Raw genomic sequence first — 26,071 nt, 5'->3', positions numbered from 1 at the left:
ACCCATGCTGTGGCAAGCTTGCAAAGAGGGGGAGGAAAAAGAACAGAACACGGAAGAAGTGTGTGTGTGTGACAGAGCAAAACACGGACGGTGAAGGAAATGCAGCCAAACAAGATGGAAGCCAAGGAAAATAACGCGGACAGAACATGGGAGGAAGGCTGAGGGAAGAAGACATGAGCTGGCTGTAAATGTGGAGGGAGGCGTGAGTACCCACGTCAGGTCCAGTGGCTCACTGTGTTAACGCTCGCCCCTGTATGCGGTTGGTCGCGTGTTCGAACCCATGCTGTGAAAAGCCTGCAAAGAGGGGGAGGAAAAAGAACAGAACACGGTAGTGACGGGACAAGCAACACTGGTGCGTCAGCACTGTGCCGAGAGCCCAAGAGTGAAACCCCGTATTGGTGCGTGTATTGCTTTAAGAACTAATCACGTGACCGATACAGGAAGTGTATCGGTTGAATTTGTTGCGCCAAAGTGTTTTTATAAGGTATCAAACTGCATCAACATGTCGTGGGTTTGTTGGATGGAGTTTTGCTGTTACGTTATAATGGATCGTTCAAGGAAGTTTTCTCCAGTGTGGAATAATTTTGATCTTCTGACGCCAAACAAGGTAAATCTTTTTCTCCTTTGAGCACTGTTTACTGTTAGTTTTTCCATTATATACCATATGTTTTTTGGGTGGCGCATTGCATTCACTTTGTCGTCACAACGTCACCTGTGATACATATGATAGTCAGTGAAATAGCCTTACAGTTGCTTTATTCATATTATCTTGTTATTACGAGACCTGATAGATACCCTATGTCTTTGTCATGTTTCTTTGACAAGTGAATGCAGTGCGCCACCTTAGTTTTTACTCTGTTCTGGTAAGTGGTTTGAATAGTTTTCTGATCAATTTAATTTTTATGTCATTGTAGGTGAAGTGTCGGCTCTGTTCTACGGAGCTATCTTACATCAATAAGAGCACTTCATCAATGCTGAGGCATTATAGAGCTCGGCATGGTGGCGATGAAGAATCAGCAGATACCCGTGAGAATACCCCAGGTATGTTGACATGTTCTCCTTATTAACTTTACAGCCCTGGTGGTCTAGTGGGTAAGATTCAGAGCTCACTCCCCAGTGACCTCGGTTCAATTCCCGATCAGGGAAGTTTTCCTCCATTGCATTTCTCTGCTAGATTAACATTGTTTGTAAAAAAAAATAATACAGACCTTAAAAAAGCTTTTAACGAAATATTTCCTTTTGGCTTGCAGTTCCTAAGCAAGCAGTGGATGAGGCAGTGGTCAACATGATCATCAAAGACTGTCAGCCACTCAGCTTGGTTGAAAATGAGGGATTCAGGGAGCTCTTGAAGCTCATCATACCCTCGTATGTTCTACCAAGCAGGAAGGTATGTTTAAGAAAGGTTATTATTATGTTTTTGTACTATATAACTATATTTTTGTATAAGAATATTTGTATGGTTATTTTCAGACCATCAATGATTTGGTGAGCCAGAGGTATGAGAAGGAAAAGGAGAAAACAAAAAAGGACCTCCAGAGCGCCGTTGCTGTTAGTTTAACAGCTGATATGTGGACATCCATGAATATGGAGGCATATCTAGCGGTTACTTGCCACTATGTGGACAAAGAAAGCCATGAACTCCATACGTCAGTCTTGGGAGTGCAGCATTTTCCTGAAAAACACACTGCTGAAAACATGGCCACAGTTAAAAAGAGCCTCATGGAGGAGTGGGGCATAGCTGCAAAGGTCAGGTGTCTTGTCACTGATGCAGCAGCAAACATGATTTCATGTGCTCGGATGCTGCAAATACGCCATACCATTTGTATAGCCCATACCATGAATTTAATGGTGAGGAAATCATGTGATCAGGTCGAAACACTTACAGAAATACGTAACAAAACACGACAAATAGTGACGTACTTTCGATCGAGCACTACTGCCAAAGAGAAGCTCACTCAAATACAGCAGCAGCTGGGAACACCGGTCCATAAATTAATCAATGAGGTGCCAACAAGATGGAACAGCACCTACCACATGTTTGAAAGAATGGCTGAGCAGAAGGAGGCAGTCTGGGTGTCACTGGCCTCATTAAAAAGGGACATCACTCCACTGACTACGGAAGACTGTGAAACCATTGAAGAGATGCTCAGGGTGCTTGCTCCTTTTGACCAAGCAACAACTGAACTGTCTGAGGAAAAAAGAGTCTCTGGGTCAAAGGTTATTCCCATGCTGAAAATGGTCCACGTTGAGCTTCACCGTCAAGCGTCAACGGTCAGAAAAACAGCTGCTAAACAGCTTGCAGAAAATCTGAGAAAGCGGCTAACAGAATGCATCTCTAGCATGGAATCACTCAGTGTGATGACACTGGCAACACTTTTGGATCCTAGGTTCAAAACAATTGGATTCGTCAGCTCACTGAAGGCAACTGAAGCTGTCAAAAGACTGAAGTTGGAGTGTGCTGACCAAATGAGGAGCCAAGAGCCTGACCCAGCAGAAGAAGGGCCTAGCTCTTCACATGGATCAGAACCCAGTTCAGGTATGAAAACACATTTCTTTCTGTTTATTTGTATATTTCTGTGGCACTTTGTCATGTGATAATATACTTGTGATTATTATTATTATATTTTTTTTAGGGCACAATCTCTGGGAAACATTTGACATGGAGGTTGAGGAGAACAAGAGGACCTCTAATGCCACAGCTGATTCAATACTAGAAGTCCAACGCTACCTGGCAGAAAGCAACTTACTCAGAAAACAAGACCCATTGCAATATTGGAAGAGCAACAAAAGAGCGTATCCACACCTTCATGAACTTGCACTGAAATGTCTCTGCTCACCATGTTCATCTGTGCCGTGTGAGAGAGTATTTTCTAAGGCGGGGGAACTGGTATCAAAGAGGAGAAATCGCCAAAGACACTACAAAAGCTGTTGCTCCTCAATAAAAATGCATAAACAAATCACTTATTTTCTCAAGTATTTTATTTCATATGATTGAACAGTTAAGTTAACAAAATTGTGTACATAAGTCACAAATTGTAACTCTGAATTGTAACTCAAATTTGCTCAATTTTACATACCAACTCAGTTTAGCATTTACACAAACAAGGAATTTCTTTACCTGCAATGATTTTCTAACAACTGCAGGGGGCACTATTTGGTGACCGGCGCAGTATCAATACAGTGCCGACACAGTTTGTATAGTGTGTCAATACACTCCTTGAGGTATCATTATCCCATCACTAGAACACGGTGTGTGTGTGTGTGTGTGTGTGTGTGTGTGTGTGTGTGTGTGTGTGTGTGTGTGTGTGTGTGTGTGTGACACGGACGGAGAAATGAGCTAACCCAGGCTAACCCATGAGCTAACTGAGGCTAACCGAGGCTAACCCATGAGCTAAACAATGAGCTAACTGATGCTAACCCATCAGCTAACCGAGGCTAACCCATGAGCTAACTGAAGATAACCCATGGGCTAACCCATGAGCTAGCCCAGGCTAACCAATGAGCTAACCGAGGCTAACCAATGAGCTAACCGAGGAATGAGCTAACCGATGCTAACCAATGAGCTAACTGAAGCTTACCAATGAGCTAACCCAGGCTAACCAATGAGCTAACCAAGGCTAACGATTTACACATGCTATGACTCCGGGGGTACTTCCATTCGATTCGTCTTGATCTGTTGATGTTATTTCATGTCTCATTTGTTCATTTTGATGGAGAAAAAGTTGTACATTTAGTGAATTCAGAGTGTCTAAGCTGCACAAGTAGGCATGTTTGAGTACTCAGGTCCAGTGGCTCAATGCGTTAACGCTCGCCCCTGGATGCGGTTGGTCGCGTGTTCGAACCCATGCTGTGGCAAAAAAAAAATATTTTTCACCCTTTTTCTATGGATCTCCAAAAAGTGAACTTTTACATTTTCTGATTCTGGAGGAATTCAAGGGGAGTTTTCAGGGGAGTGCGTTCTCTCTGCCATCTCCTCCCTGTGTGTACGTTCCTGCATGCAGCAGCTGCGTGTGTGTGTAAACTGCCCCTCCCCCTCGCAAGCAGGCGGGGGAGAGAGAGATCTTTCGTCTCGATTTACACATGCTATGACTCCGGGGGTACTTCCATTCGCTTCGTCTTGATCTGTTGATGTTATTTTATGTCTTGTTTGTCCATTGTGACGGTGGGAAAGCCAGGGAAATGTCCCGGAGATATACTGAGAAATCTTTGTAACAGCATTTTCCTGCGATCACAGCTGTTCACAGCTACGAGGCTGGGACCACTTCCATTCGCTTCGTCTTGATCATTAGATGTTATTTCATGTCTCATTTGTTCATTTTGATGGAGAAAAAGTTGTACATTTAGTGAATTCAGAGTGTCTAAGCTGCACAAGTAGGCATGTTTGAGTACTCAGGTCCAGTGGCTCACTGCGTTAACGCTCGCCCTTGGATGCGGTTGGTCGCGTGTTCGAATCCATGCTGTGGCATACTTTTTTTCATTTTCACCCTTTTTCTATGGATCTCCAAAAAGTGAACTTTTACATTTTCTGAGTCTGGAGGAATTCAAGGGGAGTTTTCAGGGGAGTGCGTTCTCTCTGCCATCTCCTCCCTGTGTGTGCGTTGCTGCATGCAGCAGCTGCGTGTGTGTGTAAACTGCCCCTCCCCTATTTAGGGGCAATGGATGTCCACTCGCGGGAGACGACAGACAGTGGTGCGGTTAGCCAAAGTGACAGACCTAATGTTAGACCTATTTACAGGCAATGGACGTCCACTCTCGGGAGAGAGACCTCCAGCATGTGTCCCTGAAATGGAGACTCTGTTTATTTCACTCATCCAGGACAGAGACCGGGGAAATCTCCTCTCTGTGGCCCCTCCAAGACCCCAAAAGGACGGACCACAGACCTCCAGCATTTGTCCCTGACATGGGCACCTCCATAACCTTGCACAACGTGAGTCCCCGGACTCCCAGACTCCCGGACTTAAGCACTCCCCCACGGACTAAACCCAGATGTTCACACCCTACAGAACTCCATGCCCCTGGTTACCCTAAAGGGGGTGGATTTTGCGGTGCTTTACTGTCCGCACATCGGTATCCATATTCGGCCTTATTCACGGCACCACCACCCCTTCTGTGGAGGATATTCTCATGCTCCTGGTAACCCTTTAAATAGTCTGATACTGTCAGGGCTCATCACCGCACTATACAAGCCAGAAATAATGTTTAAATGGTCGGGAAAATTGTTTTTAAACGTCTGGAAGAGAGTTGTAGCCTGTCATTTTGCAGGATATAATTTAACATGTAACCTCTCCTGGAAATGCACAGAATATGTCCATTTCCAGGAGAGATTCCATGTTAAATTATATCCTGCAAAATGACAGGCTATAACCCAGGAACAAGTGTGTGAAAGGCGGGGAAAAGTTGTTTAAAATAGTCGGAAAAGTGTTTTTAAACGTATGGAAGAGAGTTGTAGCCTGTCATTTTGCAGGATATGATTTAACATGTAACCTCTCCTGGAAATGCACAGAATATGTCCATTTCCAGGAGAGATTCCATTTTAAATTATATCCTGCAAAATGACAGGCTATAACCCAGGAACAAGTGTTTGAAAGGCGGGGAAAAGTTGTTTAAAATAGTCGGAAAAGTGTTTTTAAACGTATGGAAGAGAGTTGTAGCCTGTCATTTTGCAGGATATAATTTAACATGGAATCTCTCCTGGAAATGGACATATTCTGTGCATTTCCAGGAGAGATTCCATGTTAAATTATATCCTGCAAAATGACAGGCTATAACCCAGGAAAAAGTGTTTGAAAGGCGGGGAAAAGTTGTTTAAAATAGTCTGATACCTCCAGGGCGCATCACCGCATTTCACAAGCCAGGGAAGGTGTCTGAATCCTGGGTAAACATTGTTTAAATAGTCTGACACCTGGCACTGTATTTGCCCCTGGGAACCTTCAAGGTTATATTCATGTTTTACTATTTATTTAATAATCACATGATTTTTACAAAAACAGTATACACAGTATAAGTAGTAAGATTCATCCCGCTTTCATCTCATTAGTATGCATAGAGGGTGACAGGTGCTGTGACAGGACACACCTTCCCCTACTTATGCTAATGAGCTAAGTCCCGCCTCCCCTTTGATCGAGGTGTGAGATCTCAAGTAGGTGAGATATCCTAAGTAGGTGTGAGATCCGTCGATAGGAGGGGGTTGATGTGTATTCACAGGTGTGAAAAGCCCCCACTGTTGCGCCTTATGGTGTATCATAAAAAATGTTTCAATCACATTAGTATGCATAAAAAGTGACAGGTGGGCCCGCCCCCAAGTCTATTAAAACAAAATGCCGTTTCCATCACATTAGTATGCATAAAATTGACAGAAGGGCCCGCCCCAATTATGTGATGTCAGAAGACCGAGGGGGTGGAGTGAGATAAAAAAAAAAGAACCCCGTGCAGATAAAAAGCCAGTCATTTCCAATCATCAAGTCATCTCTCCAAAAAGAAAAAATGGCCAAGAGATGCCTCGATATGGGTTTAATCAGCGAGACGCCTGTGACAACTTAGCGCCAACCGTCCGGAGCGCCAGTCAAGAAACGGATGCAGTATCTGTGCCGGGTTCAAACACCTCCGGTCGAAGATCTTGAAGAGAAATGGCTTCTGGAAAATGAACATGTTTGGGGATAGGTATTCAACTATATGGCGAATGAACTGCATTTCTACAACCTGAAGAATTGAGAAACGTATGGACCCCACAGTGTTAAAGCGACATTGACCTCAACAGATTGGGCTGTGTTAACTCTGGTGTCTTCCAGAGATCTCCACGCAACCATTGTATCGGAAGAAGTAGTGCATCAAGAATATACTGTGAAACCAGCGGTGTACAAGATATTTGCAACAAAAAGCAAAGAAACGCAAACAAAAAGCGAGATCAGAGAAGAGTTCTCACCGTTACCCCTCAATGTGGAGGAAGAAGAAGGAAATATCCCCCCGCTGCCAGAAGTGAAAAGAGTCCTGACAAGCACCGTCTGGGAAACTAAAAGCGGACCATCTGGACGATGGTATTACCGAGCAAGCCGTTTGCTGACGCAGGGGAAGGACCCCTCTGATGATTTTGTTTTGGAGTATTTCAACTCTACATGCGGGGTTTTTCAAACATCCTTGCGGGTGCCTCTGACTGCTTAGCTGAAAATGATTGATGAGAAATCTACAAAGCTTAAAGAACTTTTTAAACAGAGTCAGACATCGATGGACATTATACTGGTGAAAAAGACTCTCACCTATGCAGATGACTCCTCCTCCCACTCAGCATAACAAGTCCCACCCCCCTCCCCAGATCATTTAAAAGTAAGGACCGCTCAAAGACATTCACTGAACACTAACCATGGATCTGAGAAAAAACAAGTCTCTCCCCGCGAGTTGCAGCCTGGAACAAACGCCTGGAGGACCCCCATCATTTCCAACAAGCTGGAAACCCTATATCGACTATGGTGTTGCTGCCATTGATGTTACTGGTTGGCTGGATATGGATCAACCTCCATCTACTCCATACGTGTCTCCAGGGAAATCAACAGCTTCTTCACACTCCCCGGTAGCAGACATTGAATCGCCATGCTTTTCTTATGCTCCAGAGGGTGATGCTGCAGAAGGTACTAGGACGGCTTCGTTCCTGAATACGGTAACAGCTGTAGTGGTTCATCTGCTGGACAGGGTCCTACATCTGTACAGAAAGGAGAAATGTTACGGATGTCAAGCTGACCATCCCAGTCAAATTCAACATGAGTGTTTGTTTCCGACCGAAGAATACTATCTGGATCGACACTATGATGAAGTGGTAAAGAGACTGTGGACCGTTTGTTTCATTCCAGCCATTCGGGACGCTCTACACCAGAGCCACCTTCATGTGTCGGGGAAGAGGATCTTTGGAGCTGCTGAGGCGATTCTGCACAATCTCAGAAACACAAGACTCTTTGAGGCTAAAATCGACAAGTTTTACAAACGGCTCGACGAGACCCAGACAAAGAACATAACAGCAGCCTGGGACTCTTGGCAGCAATAGGAAGAGTTTGATCGTTTTTTTTTTCGTAAAAGTATGTTTTTTTATTTTATCTGTTTTATTTTTATTTTACTTGATCTAGTGTGTCCTTCCTAACAATCCCGTTTGTGCTTTTAAAACGTTTTTTTTATTCTCTGTGTCGAGAAATCTTTTTTTTCATATATGTGCCAAATCAATAAAATGCGTTGTTAGAAAAAATGTTGTACTCATTACCTCACTGGTGCTGTAACGGGGAACATGTCTGAGAAACGTGTCATGTGAAGGGTGTATTACACTCCGTCTAATCCAGGGAGTTTAGGGGGCGTTGATAAACTCCATAGAGCTGTACAGATTGAAACGGGTAAACAAGTAAATGTAGAGAAAGTCAGAGAATTTTTATCTGAACAGGATGCATATACTTTGCATAAGCCGCCTAGGGTGAATTTTATAAGAAACAGAGTTTTCGTACTCAGACCGCTACAACAATTTCAAGCTGATCTCTGCGATATGCAGTCGCTGTCCAAACATAATGATGGTTTTAATTATTTGTTAACAGTCGTAGATGTATTTTCGAAAAAAGCCTATGCTCAGGCAATAAAGAAGAAGACTGGTATAGAGGTTGCCCAAGCCTTTGATACAATTTAAACACACAGTCAGATTCCTAAAAAGATACAAACAGACGCCAGGAAAGAATTATTTAACAAAGTTTTTCAAGCCTTATTGAAGAAACGAGGTATTGTACATTATGCAACAGCCAGTGATATGAAGGCGTGTGTGGTAGAGAGATTTAACCCTACGCTGAAAACTAAAATGTGGAGGTATTTTACAGCTAAAAACACTCATAGATATATAGACGTCTTACCTGAATTAATTGAAAGTTACAATAATAGTTATCATCGCAGTATTAAAATGACACCACTGCAGGTGACCAAGGAAAATGCGGCTCAAGTGTTTCGCAACCTGTACACCCCCTCCAGCCATGGTAAAAAAGCTGCTACGAAAATGAACTTTAAGGAGGGTGAGCTTGTAAGAATATCCAAATTGAGAGGGGTCTTTGATAAAAAATATGAGCAGAGTTATACGGACAAATTATTTACGGTGTCTGAAGGCATACCTCGTCAACCACCTGTTTACAAACTCAAAGATTATGATGGAGAAGAGATCAAGGGGACTTTTTATGAGAAAGAGTTACAAAAAGTGAAGGTATCAAGTGACAAGGCTTTTCAAGTGGAGAAAATTCTGAAAAGACGTGTGTTGAGGGGGAAAAAACAAATGTTTGTATGCTGGAAGAACTGGCCCGAGAAATTCAACAGCTGGGTTGAGACTGGCGCCATCAAGGATGTATAAAAACAAACAGACTCAACGCTCAGTCCTTCATTACAGCCATGGAGATAAATGAAGGGTTCTACATTACGCTGCCGTCCAATGCCAGCCTTGATGTATTTCAAAACAATACAAGCTCTAGTTATCAGGTAAACCTAGCACAACCTTTACACTTGGACGGTTCGTGGCAGGTCGCCATGACGGAAATGTCATACCCCCACACCTGGTATAACATGCCTTTAGAAGTAGCCTATTTTGAATGGATAAAGAAACCAAAAGCTCCCGCGATAGCGAGCAAGTTAAAGCTTCAAATGTTTCGAGGAGGTTACTATAGTAGCATAAGTCAGCTCATGGTGGAACTCGAGTCCTGCTTCAGAAAAATTGACTCTGGTGTTAGTTTGTACTATAGTCCAATTCACAGGAAAATTGAATTTCAAGGAGATGGACAATATCGTTTTCGCTTTCCAAAAACCGTGGCTTATATGCTTGGAATAAAACCAGACCAGTGGCTCAAAGTTGATGATAAATCAGCAGCCCACCCCGCAGATATAAATGCAGGCGTAACTCATCTCTACTGTTATAGTAACGTGGTCAGTCACCAGCGGGTGGGTGATGCTTTTGCTCCTCTCCTGAGAACCGTAGATATAAAAGGGACATTCGGCGACACCATCACCCAGTATTTTAGTCCTGCGTACTACTTGCCGGTAACAAAAACGCATATTGAGAATATACAGATAGAGATAAAAAACGATCAGAACGAGCCGATAAAGTTTACCTACGGCAAGAGTGTAGTGAAACTTCATTTCCGACCTTCAAAAGCCGGGCAATCTTTTGCAAAACGATGATTCATCACGATCCACACCGTTTTGTGAGTTACTATGAAAATCAAGCTGGGGGGTCCTTGCCTGGTTTTTATGGAACACCAGTTATGTATGGCCGAGGTATTGGTTCTATAATCTCCAGATTATTTCGTTTTGTAGCCCCTCTGGTGAGAAAGGGATTTGCCATAGCTAAACCTCATCTGAAATCGGCGGCCAAAAATATTGCATCAGATGTTATCAATAAGGCGGTCCATAAATGTAGCAGCCGGTGTTAAAAAGGGGGAGCACACAGTCAAGAGAAAATCATTAGGGAAAAAACACCCACGAAGAAGGAACGTATTGGGGAGAGATATATTTTAGGGTGTTAAATATGGCTCTTTTACATCACAAATCTGCTGAATGCAGTATGGCTGAGCTAGATTTATTTTCGGCTCCCATGACGCAGCTTTCTATCGATGAAAAACACTACACAGAGGTCCTTCCGTTGTCTGCCATTACAGATGACGGACCCATTGAATTTTTCATTCCCGGGGACGGGGATAAATACCTCGATATGAATGACACCTTGATGCATCTCAGGATCAAAATAACCAACGCAGATGGGACTAATCTGGCAGCTGATGCCCCCGTGGCCCTCGTTAATTATCCACTGAATACCATTTTTGACCAATGCGACGTTATTCTAGGGGACAGGCTGATTTCTCAGTCCAGCTCGACTCATCCGTACAGAGCAATGATTGAAACGCTATTGAATTACTCTGATTCTACTTTAAAAACTCAGTTCACTGCCGGTTTATTTTATAAAGACACCGCGGGAGCTATGAACTCCATAGTGATTGCCAATGGCCCTAACAAGGGTCTAGTAAAGAGAGCTGTATTCACAGCTGAATCTCGAGAACTCCATCTAATGGGGGCCCTGCACACCGATATATTTTTCAGTGAGAGGCTTCTCCTGAACTCTGTATATTTGAGAATCAAACTCACCAGATCTAACGATGCGTTTACTCTCATGTGTGCAAATGATTCGACATACCATCTAAAAATACTGGGGGCCTCACTTTTTATCAAGAAAGCCACCATCTCCCCTGATGTGCGTTTAGGTCATGCTGCGGCTCTGATGAGAGGGAACGCCCACTATCCTTTATCTCGCGTGAATATCAAAACATACAGCATCCCGGTGAATTCCAGAATATGCACCCAAGAAAATCTCTTTCTGGGTAATATGCCTAAATACATAGTATTGGGTATGGTAAATCACGAAGCCTTCACCGGAAGGAGAACGCTTTCACCTTTTGATTTCCTTCATAATGATATGGAATATCTGGCTTTATGTCAGGACGGTAGGCAAGTACCGGCCAAAGCATTCCAACCTCAATTTAACCAGGGGTCTTCAGTCAGAGAGTTTTACAACATGTTTACGGCTACAGGGAGACACATGAAAGACTTACCTCTGTGTATCGACCGAGAGGATTTCGAACAAGGATACTCGTTATTCGTATTTAATCTCACTGCAGGGGAAGATGCTGACGCATTGTCCCCGATTACAAGCGGTAGTTTAAGACTGGAAATGAGATTTCGAGTACCGCTACCACAGACTACCACTTTAATCGTATATTCTTGTTTTGATTCGATTCTGGAGATTAATTCAAAACGTCAAGTGTTGGTAGATTATTACTAAGAAGATATTACACCATGAATAATCATCAATTGGATAGTCTGCTGCGTCATATGGTGGGAGACTCTTTTGGTGGGGTGTGGGCGTCAGATCAGCTACCCCAAGTAAAACAATTATTTAGATACCCTGTATACATGATTGTAAATACCCACCCCTCCCACATGCCGCGAGAACACTGGCTAGCAGTGAGCTTAGAGGAGGACGATGTGGGGACTTTTTTTGATTCTTTTGGCTTTCCTCCCGACTTTAGTCATTACCCCAAAAGCATCCTCCAATTTCTAGAAAAACAATGTAAAACTATTTTACACCACAATCAACAGCTTCAGAATGTCATGTCTACAGCCTGTGGTCAACATTGTGTTTTCTACCTGTGTAAAAGAGCTTCTGGGTTGTCTTACGAAAATGTGTTGTCTCTGTATCAAGATGATGTGATAAAAAATGATGCTGCTGTAACTAATTTTGTGAAAAAATACCAACGGTGTGAGAGACGTCATAAAGACACTCATTTTAACCACAGTGTTTGCTCTCTACAAATGTTTAAAGATTGTTACAAAATGTAGAAAATACAAATAAAAAGGTCTGGAGACAAAATTATTTCAGGTGACTCTGTCTTTTATTGAAAAAAAAAAATAGAATACAACTTTATGGGGTACAATGTAACCAGCTGGGGCTTATTTTTCTATCTTTCCTTATTCTTTTCTTCTTAAGAGGGGCACTCTGAGGTTCTTCCGCATCTGCGGTGTCTAGGGTTCCTGACACCTCACGGCTGAGGGTCGTTGGAGATGACTTATTATTTCCTCTTCTTCTTCTTCTTTTGGACATATTTTCTCCATATAGTTCACCCTCTTTGACTACACGATATTGTTCACGAGCTTGTAGGTTTTGAAAAGCTGATAGAGGAATGTTGAGCTCATTCATACTATTTAAAAAAAAAAAACAGCCTTTAGGCTCCTGGACATTTGTTTTATACGAGGACGACAGATGTCTAAATAAATCTAACATGTGTGAACCTTTTACAGCTCTACCCTTTTCTACAAATTCCCCCGTGGGGGTCCATCCATCTGTACTCGTGACTAATTTACTCATAATGTACTCTGCATTCTTACGGTAACGCTTAGGGAGGTGTTGAAGTACCTCGTTCTTTATTTTATCATTGGACATGTCATCCTTTTCTTCTCCTTTTACCAACCCCGTGTCTTCGGGTAGAGTTAAAGCAATATGTCGTTCCTCCTGCCCGTCTTGTTTGAGTAAGGTGAGATATCGCTGCAGCAAGCCGTTGTATTTTCTTATTTTTTCATAAGAGGGTCCTGTTTCGTTTAACACCGCTCTCATTTTACACCCGCCTGATTGAGTTGATTAAACTGGTGAGGTGATAACAAAAACATCTTTTGACTCATGATCGAATGAGTCCTCCTAAAAGCTGCGCTAAAACGGGAATCACAGCACCTAGCAGAGGCAGAAGAAAGCCTCCAGATTGATTTCTTAAGGCCTTAAATTTAGTTTTAAAATTGGCCTTTTTATTGGCCAAGAGTTTGATAATCTTCTTTTGTTTTTTCAGTTTGTTATACTGGGCGCCAGATAGTGGAATGTTATCCTTTAGAAGATTTAAAGACAGCTCACAGAGTGATTGAAGAAAATCCGTGGAGCAGTTCTTGAGTATATCCTTGCACTTCGAGGGCTTGGCGTTACAAAAGGCCTTCAGCATCGGCATGTTTCGTTTTAAACGGGCTGACATACTGTTTTAAGTTTTCGGTTTTGGTACATAAACAACTAGCCACTGGTTAGGTAGTGCTCCCGATCTAAGTCTGTAGATGTCTGGACAGCTGGGGGTCATGTCTACGATTAAATAACCGTGAGGTTCTTTGGTGGCGTCTTCAAAACTCTGTAGGAAAAATGATTTATTGCCAGGGTATATTTGCTGAGCAAGTATGTTCATCTGCAATCTGTCTCGGGGGTTTTTAAACAAAACCATGTTATTAGTATTCAAACTAATGGTACGACTAGTTTTCCCCTGATGAAAAACATTCTGTGTAAGCATCATAACACTCATATTCCTGTGATGACGGTATTGGGTGAAAAGTCTGACTACTTCCGGATGTTCGGAGGCCTGAAATATAACATCGTCCAATATAATCAAATGACTCTGATTAGGAGGAAATAGGGATTCGTCTTCAAATGATTCAGGCAGACCTTTGATGAATTTCATATTTTTATTCTTTTCCTGCATTCTGCATACATGAGCTGGAAAGAAGTATAAATCCACACAATATTTTGAGGCTGTACATCCATCACATGAATACAATTTTGCAATACATTCTTGACAAAAAAGGTTTTTCCACACCCACTGGGGCCAACTACTAAACAAGAAAAAGGAACACGTAGTCTGGGCTCAAAATCAATTTGGCTGGGTGAAAACATTTTTGTATCTTCTTATTATTTCTCAATACCCAAAAGGCAAAGTATTTCCTCCGTCTAGCAGACGTCTCTTATCAAACACAACTCGGAACCTTTTGGTGAATGACACATTTCTCAAAACGAAACCCTCTTTATTCCGTACAATGTTGTGTTGCGGAGCCTCAATTACCCTCCCCCTCTCAGAGTTTTGAACGTAGCCTTCCACCAGATCTGTTAGACTGTCAAAGTTTACTCGTTCACAACATTCGTGCGTTTGTGTGATCCCTTTCACTCTCATCACAACCTTTTTCTGATTTTTGGTTTGGTAAGCATAACTTTTAGGGCCTGCTGAAACAAACTCTTCAATCGTGTCGCCCCCCAGTTCATCTGTCAGATCCCCCAGATAAACCCCCATGGGCAGTGGAGTCTCCCCCTGTCTTGTCACATAGATTATACTATCTGTGTCGTAGTAGAAAACTCTGTGCTGTAATTTCTCCAACTCACTGTACAGTTTATGTCTGGCATACGCTGTGGTGAATGATGCAATGAATATGTTATCTACCTTGTTGGGAGGAGAATAGCAATTGTCTCCGTAACACCACTGAACAAGAGCCGTCCTGTCGTTGAGGAATGAGAAATACTTAACCTTATGTTTAGCTGAAAACAAGAGGTTAAGAAATTCTTCTGTTTTGGTCACAATCTTATTCTGAGTCAGATTGCTTCTCTGGGCAAATTTGCCCCAGAAACTGTTGAGACATAGTTTTGACACTTGTCTTTTGGCTGGATTTGATTTGATTTTATCTGCATCCAGCAAGATCCCCTGATTAACATGGTAGTCTGTCACATACTTTTTTCTGCTCTCATCATCTGTGGCCTCTGAAGGATAACCTGATGCTTCTTGTTTGCCCTTCAAAAATGTGTGTATATAGTCTACAAAAATGCTGTCGCTTTTGTTCTCAAAATGTCACACCTCTGTAATCTAAGTCAGCTTGTACCCCATATCCAGGGCTTTGTTGAACTCTGTGGTCACCCAAACTCCTGTTAATGCTCTTTCCTCTTTGCTGTGCATGCAGGGCCCCTGTTGATTGTTAAACTCAGCGCATGTACGGCAGAGGGTGAACACTAGCTTGCCCGCTGCAGTTCTGTAGGGCAAGACTGGAAAGTAAAGGCCCTTGGGAGGGTCTACTGTGGCTCTGATTAACCCAAAATAACTCTGAGGATCTTTGAAATCTCGGAATATGATCTGGGGGTGTCCAAGTGGATATAGGCCTGTACAGTTTACAAAAGGATAGAGCGAGGTGAAATCACAATAGTGAACCAGTTCATCGGCCGCTGCCGTGTGCCTCAACTTCACTGCACATGTCCTGCCACCGTACAAAGCCTCCCGAGGGGTCAGTGGCTCTGGAGCTTTGTATTCCCTGAGGAAAGCCTGCAAATCCTGATTGGATTTTTTCATCTCACCCCACGTATGCTCCCGCATAACGATCACTTTGGCCCCGTGAACAGACTGTAGCTGATGCAGCTTTTCCTCGCTGGCAGCATGGAGCTGCTCAAATGTCCCGTCTGTCAAGGGGTTTTTCTCATGACCCTTATAGCAAGATGGACACCCGTGATAGAAGCAACCAAGAAATTCCCATACAATCTTTGCGCCCGCAACTTCAGCAAAACCATCCACGACAAAACGACCCACTCGTTTCTCACCCTCATTCAACGCATGCTGAATAAATACACCTTCGGCTTGGGCCACTCACTCCAGCCACTGAATACCTGCGTCCGAGTACGTCTTGTTTTCACGGCGGTAGTCGTCTGGTGGGGGAATTGCTAAGGTCTTGGGCGGTAGAAAGTTTGTTGTAAAAACGTTCATGCACGCAGAAGCGATGGTCCCCCGACTAAAAGGATCCACTCCTGTCTCCTCGAGAAACCCTTTTCGAAATAAAGTGGCGCCCTGGGCAAGAATGTCAACATCGTTTTTACAGTAAAGCAATGCCTGCTTTCGAAAATCAAAAGTACCTGTGCGTACCGTCTCATACCATCTGAAAAAGTCACTCTTTTCATCAGTTGTCATGCGCTCCATCCCATAACAGTGTGCTGGTGGGTAAGGTCCGATATAACTCAGATTGGCCTCAGAGCTGAAACCGTGAGGGAAGTACCCCTTGATTTTATCTTCAAATCACAAAGCTTTTGGCATTGCTGCTAAACGCATAGAGAGATAAGACAGTGAGTCTATGTACTTTTGTCCGAAATCCTGGTCAGTAAAAGAGATCACTTTACTTCCTTGCATTATCAAAGAGGGCTTTAGCCCCTGCTCAATCATTGCATTGATAACGAGATAGCTGTCAAAACCCTTAGCATTGTGAGCGATGAAGGTTGCATTTTTGAATTTGGGGGACCTAAAATGTGTCAGAAACTGCAGTGCACAGTCGACACCCTCAGCGACCCAAATTTTGCCTGCAAGGGTTTTTGTACACACCAAAAAGGGGGCATATGCACCTTCTTCCCCCGCCATTGTCTCAAAATCATAAAACACAATGTTGTCATTGTGTTCTGTCTCTTTGGGTAACACTCCGATGTAACACAGATGTTTTTCACACTCTCCTAACGAAGCAGAGGGTAATTTCTCGCTGCATGTTTTACATTTCTTCACCACACACTTGTGTGTTTTATCTGCACTACTCTTGGGGGTGTAGTAAGAAAGTTGGCAATCTACACACTTTGTGTGTAAATCGCAGTTACTGGCATTGCCTGATGCTCTCTGTGTCTGTTTTTTATGTCGAGAGTGGCAGCCAACCGTACGGCACTTTTTGTTACAATCTTTACAAAAGATGGGTTTAAACTCTTCCCGAGTACATGAGGGGTCAAGGCAGACAAAACAATGACCAGTACAGGTGTGTGTCCACTTTGAGCTGTAGCCTGTGTAACAATGTTCGCAGACATATGGAGAGCCTAAAAACCCCTTCAAGTTTTTAATCCCATAATAATGGTTTTTGAAGAGGAACAAAAACACAGTTTTGTCTCGTTTGGGGCCGTCTCTCTGGAATTTACAGTGGGCACGATCATCGTCGCCTCTGTAAAACACCACAATCTTGCATTTCAAACTCTCTTCGAATTTATCAATGTCGTTGAATGTCACAGCTGTCTGATCTGTCAAACCCACCCTCCTCTGAATCTGTATACCGCGTTCATAAGCTTCGCTATCAGTGATGTTGTTATGCAACAACATGGCTAAATTAATAGCAAAACACAGCTGGTTGGAAGGGTTCTGAACAACGTAAAGAAACCTCTTCTTCTTTCTGACAATTTCACTGTCCAACATTTTACTAGCCAATCGTTTCTCACCACCGCCACGGGGTGATTGAACAATTTGCACCACAAGCTCAAGATTGCTGTCTGCCATTACCTCCAAATTTGACTGCACTGCATTGAACAGGGCATCCTCAAAATCATTCAGATTATTAACACCATGGGCATTTAAAATGGCTGACACGTTAGCCTGTAGCTGTTCACCTTGCAGTTCAATCTGTACAAGATCTTCCCTCTCTGCCCGTGCAAAAGCCTCATGTAGCATAGCATGTACATTGCTCATCAGAACCCTATAATAGGCCGCAAAGTCTACGCCAGCGTTAGGAGGAGTTAGGACTAGAGTCTGACGCAGTTCTGTGTTATTGAATACAGGTCGAGAGAAAACACATGTTGAGGTATCTCGGCTGGCGCCTCCACCATGTTGTAATGAGGAAACTGGTGATTCTGAGTCACTCGGAATGTCATTCTGATCAACATGTCCACCACTTTGCATGGAGGAAACTGGTGATTCTGAGTCACTCGGGGGGTCACTAACATATCCACCATTTTGGACTGTGTAGACTGATGATTCCGAGTCACTCAGAGTGTCACTAACATATCCACCATTTTGGACTGTGTAGACTGATGATTCCGAGTCACTCAGAGTGTCACTAATATATCCACCATCTTGCACAGTGGAAACTGGTAATACGGCATTGGCTGAAGCTTTGCTATTTTGTCCATTCAGACGGAGTACATCGTCTGGGAGCTGATATAAAAGCCCCCGGTTCTGGTAAGAGTCTAGTGTCCATTCCATAGCGTCATTTAATGCTGGAGAGGTTGAGTTTGTTTCAGAGGAGGGGGGATGTACGCATGCAACTGTTTCTTTGTCATTTGATTCACTGATACTGCCTGAACACGGAGGAGAAGACATGTCTCCAAAAGCGTATTCCTCCTCACTGCTTAACTCATGCATGTTTCGCATATCCTCAAGAAAAGACAGTTCTCTAGCTGTGGGGGGTTCTGCTTCTGAGGGTCTAGGAGATTCGTTTTCAGCTGAGCCTGCTATTTCACTGATATTTCCCGACCCCCGAGGAAATGACAGGTCTTCAAGCCTGTAATCCTCATCACTGCTTAGCCTGCTTATGTTATGTATATCCCGAAGAAAAGACCTGTCTACATCTGTTAAATCATCCATGTTTGACCGTTTATGAAATCATTCCCCATCAAACAAAAAAAAAAACCCAAGATAAATCAAAAATAGATGGGGCGCCACTGAAGAAACATTTCACACCGCTTCTACATTTATGGACATAAAGCCAACATACCATTCTGATACATCATGAGCAGTTTACATGAGACCCGTCCAGCTTATTCATTTGGTGTGACCGAAAATGTTGACCGTAACATCAGCAAGGGTCCTCTTGATAATAGGGGATAGCTCTATAGAGAAAAAAGAGAGAATAAAAAAAAAAAGAGGATAAGTATTTTTTGAACACAGGATTATACATTTAACAAAAAATTCATTTAGAGCTCATCTTATAAAATAACCATAAAAGGCATTTACCGGAATGATAACTCGTCAGGAGTGTATCAGGGCCTGAGTTCAATATCGACCTGATTCTCAAGCAGATTTTGTGTTGAGGGTTGACCCCCACCTTCTGAAGAGGGGCTGTGTCTGTCGGACTCGTTTGGGATGTGTATGAACCAGTCACAGGTGTTACACACTGAGATCAGACATGAGGGCAGGACGGGTGTGTAAAAACTCCAGAAAGGAGTCCTCTTGAGGGGTCGCGGCTGGCTGGCTCACGCGGGGAATTCAACGCCTTTTAATAGAAATGAGTAAGTATATTAAAAACATTATTTTGGATACTTTACTCGTAAATAAAAAAAACAGTAAATACAACAACATCCAAGCCAAGCAACATTAAATAATTACATGCTAATATAAAAATAAAAAAAAGTACTTACCAGTGTTTTTCTTCCAAAAGATCAGATCCGGGGTCCAGGAAAAAAGCACACAGATGATCTGCTACTCACTACATGACCTCTCTGGTGAATCTGTAACCTTTATAAAAACCCCAGCTGAACTAGCGAGGTTTATGACTCTAAAAACCCACCAATCGGATTATTCCTAGTTGTTTAACACATTAGCATCACATTTGTTTTTTTTATGACAGAGAAAATACTGTTTAGGCTTATTCTTATATATATATATATATATATATATATATATATATATATATATATATACATTGATAATATGTACATACACATTACAAACATGTAGATAGTAGAAAAAACTAAAAATAATTTCCCAGCCTTTCTGTGTTCTGATCAGCTCTGAATCAACATATTTTGGTCTGGATATATTGACACCTCCGAGTCTCCTCTCAAAAAACCCCTCCTACCTGCTTTTTCTATACTTTTAAAGCCTCAGCCGACTGCAGGACCTTGGGTGTTAAGAGACAGGAGTCTTCATTTTCATGTGAAGACATCCGTGACTGCTTCACACACGCACCTAGGAAGGCAAAAGGTGCTTTCTTTCTTCTGATCAGCCCCAATCTGCATACTCTGTCTGAATACATTGAGAGTTACTTTTGACTCTAACAGTGTTCCACTGGAGTCAAAGCTTTCTGAATTTATTTCTCAGAAGCAATTCGGTTTCTTTTTAACGGCCTAGGCAAATTTTGGCTTTTTTTTTTTTTTTTCTCTTGCCAAGATACTTTTAGAGACACTTTGAGGTATGCAAAGCCTTAAAACTAGAACACTGATGGCTGGCATACGTTGCATGCTTCATCGCCTTTTAACAAGAGAGTAAGTATATAAAACGTTATTTTGTATATTTTACACATCAGCAGAAACAGAGAGAGAGAGATAGATGGAAGGAAGGGGTGAGGAAGTCTCCCCCAACTCTACAGACACAGGCCATAGAAAAGAGGAAAGTGTGACATTAGGAAGGCAAAAGGTGTTTTCTTTGATCTGATCAGACCGAATCCGCATACTCTGTCTGAAATACCTGGAGAGTTACTTTTGTTAGAGCTTTCAGAGCTTTCTGAACTTATTTCTTAGCAACACTGGGCATTTTTGTGTTGTATTGTATACAGTGGAAAGTGCACAGATAAACAGTCAAGCATGGGCGGTAAAAATGTGTCTCCTCAGGCTCTCTAATACACACACAGTCATCTCTGTGGTGCCTGCCTGCTTTCCAGGACTTTTTACAGCCTCTGGCCGACTGCAGGGCCATGGGGTGTTAAAACAGGCACCTATAGCTCTGGAGTGAAGGTCTCCCCACACACACACACACACACACACACACACACACACACAAACACACACACACACACACACACACACACACACACACACACACACACACACACACACACACACACACACACACACACACACACACACACACACACACACACACCTCCTTGGGAGGACATCAGTGAAGGTCCCCACACCCACACACACACACACACAAGCACACACACACACACACACACACACACACACACACACACACACATGGGGGGCGGGCCCACCTGTCACTTTTTATGCAAACTAATGTGATTGAAACATTTTTTATGATACACCATAAGGCGCAACAGTGGGGGCTTTTCACACCTGTGAATACACATCAACCCCCTCCTATCGACGGATCTCACACCTACTTAGGATATCACACCTACTTGAAATCTCACACCTCGAACAAAGGGAGGCGGGACTTAGCTCATTAGCATAAGTAGGGGAAGGTGTGACCTGTCACAGCACCTGTCACCCTCTATGCATACTAATGAGATGAAAGCGGGATGAATCTTACTACTAGTATACATATATACAATCATAATAATATAACAATATAAATAATAAAAACATGAAAAGTGGTGAAAATGAGAAAATGTATTCGAAAATAGTGCCTCATAATGCGGGCATGTGGACAGTAGCCAGAGACTCACAGGCACACACACATGCAGAGATCCAGGGGGCGGAGCACATGGCTTTTTTTACCCAGAAATAAGTCTCTGAGAGGCGGGGAGACTCAGAGGACAGGCTGCGTCACCTCACTTTGTAACCCAGGAAAAGAGCAGGAATGCTGGCTGCGTGAGTGTTAAAAGTGCATTCATCTATGTTAATCCGACAGCCGCAGAGGTGCTGACGGAAAGCAGGCGGAACAAATTGATTATTTTAACCAGGAATAAATGTTTGCAAGGCGGGGAAAGTGTTCCTGCAGCCCCTCCATAACGGTAATAATGATTAGAAATGATTTCCAGGGCAGAAAGCGGTTTTTAAATGTGGAAAAAAATATGTTAAACTGTTTAAAAAGCACAAAGTGATTTGAGTGCAGTTCTCATGTGTCCCCACAGGAAGGCGCGTCGTCCCAGGGGGCACAGTGCATTAATAGTAAAAAATACAACAAAAACAGGGCAAATCAATGGATTTAAAGTGCAGGGAAGCTCCGCACCACACACAGGTACATTCCTAAATCCCCACCATGGTGACCACGGTGATTTAAACTAGTTTCTGCGGGGGAAAGAGTGCTGAAAATCGGATTAAACCCTGCTCACAGTGTGGTAAAAGTCAGATTGTTTCAGAGACCCATAGTAATGCAGGGTCGGGCCGTGTCAGTGCTTGGATGAGAGACCGCCTGGGAATACCCGGTGCTGTTAGCTTTTTTTAAATGCAGCTACATGCATGGTGACAAGGTACGATTTATACCCTAAAATAGCATACTAAGCGTGGGTGGATTAGTTTCAAAGCATGCACACTCTGCTCATGTCAGTCTTCCATTAAAATAGACTGGGAAAAACACCTCTATTTAGCCCCTCACAGAGCCCCAAAGGACGGACTAAGCAGCTCCAGCACGGCTCCCTCACATGCACACTCTGCTCATGTCAGACTTACATTAAAATAGACCGGGAAAAACACCTATTTTTAGCCCCTCACAGAGCCCCAAAGGACGGACTAAGCAGCTCCAGCACGGCTCCCTCACATGCACACTCTGCTCATGTCAGACTTACATTAAAATAGACCGGGAAAAACACCTCTTTTTAGCCCCTCACAGAGCCTCAAAGGACGGACTAAGCAGCTACAGCACGGCTCCCTCACATGGAGCTCAGGTTATTTCATACCTCCAGGAGAGGGACCGGGAAAACCACCTCTCTGTAGCCCCTGAAAGAGCCCCAAAGGACGGACTGAGGATCTCCGAAAACAGTGGTACTTCCATAACCTCGTGCACCGTGAGACCCCGGGCCTTAAAGTTGTTTAAAATAGTCTGATACGTCCAGGGCGGATAACCGCATTTTACAAGCCAGGGAAGGTGTCTTAATCATTGGTACACATTGTTTAAATAGTCTGATACCTGGCACTGTATTTGCCCCTGGGAACCTTCAAGGTTATACTAATGTTTTTTTATTTTTTTTATTTAATTATCACACCATTTTTACAAAAACAGTATACAAAATAAACATAATAACAACATGATTACAACATGATTACAACATGATTAACAGGGGCCTGGCGGCCATATTAGCCGTCTAACTTGTACAGTGCACCGGGGAAAAAAGGTTGAGTCCACGGCCCCTTTCCCCTCATCAGGAGTATCAATCGGTCCTGAAGAAGAGGTATCGCTGCTCTCCGCCCCTGAGTCCTCTTCGGAGGTAGCTGACGGTGGTAGACCTCCTTCTGATGATGATGATGATGCTGCTGCAGCTGCTGCCGCCGCCCTGAACATGGAGCGGATCTTCAATGCCTCCTTTATTCCAGGCGTATTCGCGTAGAACCGGTCTGCAGTGCTTACGTCGTGGCACATAAACCTAGCCAGAATCGACCTGCTTTCTGGATCTTGGTGATGCTTGATATTGTCAGCCAGGGCAGTGCGCAAGATGGTGAAGGTGACGGCTGTTTCTAGCCCAGCATCAGCCCAAGCCCTCTTCAAGTGAGCGTTCAGGTTCTTGGAAGCCTGCTTCCCCGATGTGAAAAGGAATAATTCACTCTGAGGACCCGACAAGCCCTCTTTTATCCCCATCCACCGCATGACCCAGCTAAACTCCTTTATCGTAAGCACCAGCTGTGCTTCACCAAATGTCTTGGCAGTCTTGTGATCCTGCACGTGGATGATGTAGCCCTCAGCAGTGCCCCTTCTGTCCGCCTCAAAGACCTCCGTGTTGGTCATGTTTGCGTACACACCCGGACGGTGGCCATACAGGAGGCTCCAATGGAGGGTTAGATAGCCATATAGCAGGTACTGGGTGATTGAGGTCGGATTGCTAGCCATCAGGTCAAGGAGATCAGGGATGCGCTTCTCAGCGGCCGCCATGGCGGCGAGAAGCTCCGCCTGGCTCGGCAGACGATCCAGCTTGTCCCTCTTCACCTTAAACTGGTGGAGAGTGACAGACTTTTCCAAATCGTTAATGTTGGCTTTCACCTCTCTGATGATGTGGGTCATATCAGACTGGGTGAGCCTGCACCCCCGGAGCTTTGATGCAGACAAGTACCTCAAGAAATGGTTCACAGTCTTCAGGAACAACAGCGATGTTGTGACTGTCCGGCCCGACTCTGAAATATACTTGCTCCAGCCACGGACCCTCTTTGTGTCTTTTAGAAACAGCCAGTCTGACAGCCGGTCAACACCATGGGCCATGAATACTATGAAGTTCTTTATCCGGCTGACATTGGACATACAATTCTCTTTCCGTTTTACTGTCGGTGCGAGACCCTCACAATGACCTCTGTATGTCTGAATGTACGTCTCCATGCTTTTAGGCAACGTGATTTCACGCATGGTATTCCCCCGTCCCTTCCCCTATTTAGGCGCAATGGATGTCCACTTGCGGGAGACGACAGACAGTGGTGCGGTTAGCCAAAGTGACAATGGATGTCCACTTGCGGGAGACGACAGACAGTGGTGCGGTTAGCCAAAGTGACAGACCTAATGTTAGACCAATTTACAGGCAATGGACGTCCACTCTCGGGAGAGAGACCTCCAGCATGTGTCCCTGACATGGAGACTCTGTTTATTTCACTCATCCAGGACAGAGACCGGGGAAATCTCCTCTCTGTGGCCCCTCCAAGACCCCCAAAGGACGGACCACAGACCTCCAGCATGTGTCCCTGACATGGGCACCTCCATAACCTTGCACACCGTGAGTCCCCGGACTCCCGGACTTAAGCACTCCCCCACGGACTAAACCCAGATGTTCACACCCTACAGAACTCCATGCCCCTGGTTAACCTAAAGGGGGTGGATTTTGCGGTGCTTTACCGTCGGCACATCGGTATCCATATTCGGCCTTATTCACGGCACCACCACCCCTTCTGTGGAGGATATTCTCATGCTCCTGGTAACCCTTTAAATAGTCTGATACTGTCAGGGCTCATCACCGCACTTTACAAGCCATAAATAATGTTTAAATGGTCGGGGAAAGTGTTTTTAAACGTCTGGAAGAGAGTTGTTGCCTGTCATTTTGCAGGATATCATTTAACATGGAACCTCTCCTGGAAATGCGCAGAGTATGTCCATTTCCAGGAGAGGTTCCATGTTAAATTATATCCTGCAAAATGACAGGCTATAAGCCAGGAACAAGTGTTTGAAAGGCGGGGAAAAGTTGTTTAAAATAGTCGGAAAAGTGTTTTTAAACGTCTGGAAGAGAGTTGTTGCCTGTCATTTTGCAGGATATCATTTAACATGGAACCTCTCCTGGAAATGCGCAGAGTATGTCCATTTCCAGGAGAGGTTCCATGTTAAATTATATCCTGCAAAATGACAGGCTATAAGCCAGGAAAAAGTGTTTGAAAGGCGGGGAAAAGTTGTTTAAAATAGTCGGAAAAGTGTTTTTAAACGTCTGGAAGAGAGTTGTTGCCTGTCATTTTGCAGGATATCATTTAACATGGAACCTCTCCTGGAAATGCGCAGAGTATGTCCATTTCCAGGAGAGGTTCCATGTTAAATTATATCCTGCAAAATGACAGGCTATAAGCCAGGAACAAGTGTTTGAAAGGCGGGGAAAAGTTGTTTAAAATAGTCGGAAAAGTGTTTTTAAACGTCTGGAAGAGAGTTGTTGCCTGTCATTTTGCAGGATATAATTTAACATGGAACCTCTCCTGGAAATGCGCAGAGTATGTCCATTTCCAGGAGAGGTTCCATGTTAAATTATATCCTGCAAAATGACAGGCTATAAGCCAGGAAAAAGTGTTTGAAAGGCGGGGAAAAGTTGTTTAAAATACTCTGATACCTCCAGGGCGCATCACCGCATTTTACAAGCCAGGGAAGGTGTCGGAATCCTGGGTAAACATTGTTTAAATAGTCTGACACCTGGCACTGTATTTGCCCCTGGGAGAGGTTCCATGTTAAATTATATCCTGCAAAATGACAGGCTATAAGCCAGGAAAAAGTGTTTGAAAGGCGGGGAAAAGTTGTTTAAAATACTCTGATACCTCCAGGGCGCATCACCGCATTTTACAAGCCAGGGAAGGTGTCGGAATCCTGGGTAAACATTGTTTAAATAGTCTGACACCTGGCACTGTATTTGCCCCTGGGAGAGGTTCCATGTTAAATTATATCCTGCA

General features: G+C 43.6%; 1 long non-coding RNA gene across 1 annotated transcript; it reads left to right on the top strand.

The window, feature by feature from the left end:
* The first annotated feature begins 568 nt into the window (after nucleotides 1–568).
* Nucleotides 569–1,387, top strand: LOC307027162. The gene is made up of 3 exons (XR_013804561.1): nucleotides 569–607; nucleotides 915–1,041; nucleotides 1,251–1,387. It is a non-coding gene; the product is annotated as an uncharacterized lncRNA (long non-coding RNA).
* The last annotated feature ends 24,684 nt before the right edge of the window (nucleotides 1,388–26,071 follow it).

The sequence above is a fragment of the Notothenia rossii genome, assembly GCF_949606895.1.
Source record: "Notothenia rossii genome assembly, contig: scaffold_107, whole genome shotgun sequence".
Taxonomy (NCBI): domain Eukaryota; kingdom Metazoa; phylum Chordata; class Actinopteri; order Perciformes; family Nototheniidae; genus Notothenia; species Notothenia rossii.
Note: the sequence above shows the minus strand (reverse complement) of the source record. Positions and strands in the feature narration are given on the sequence as shown.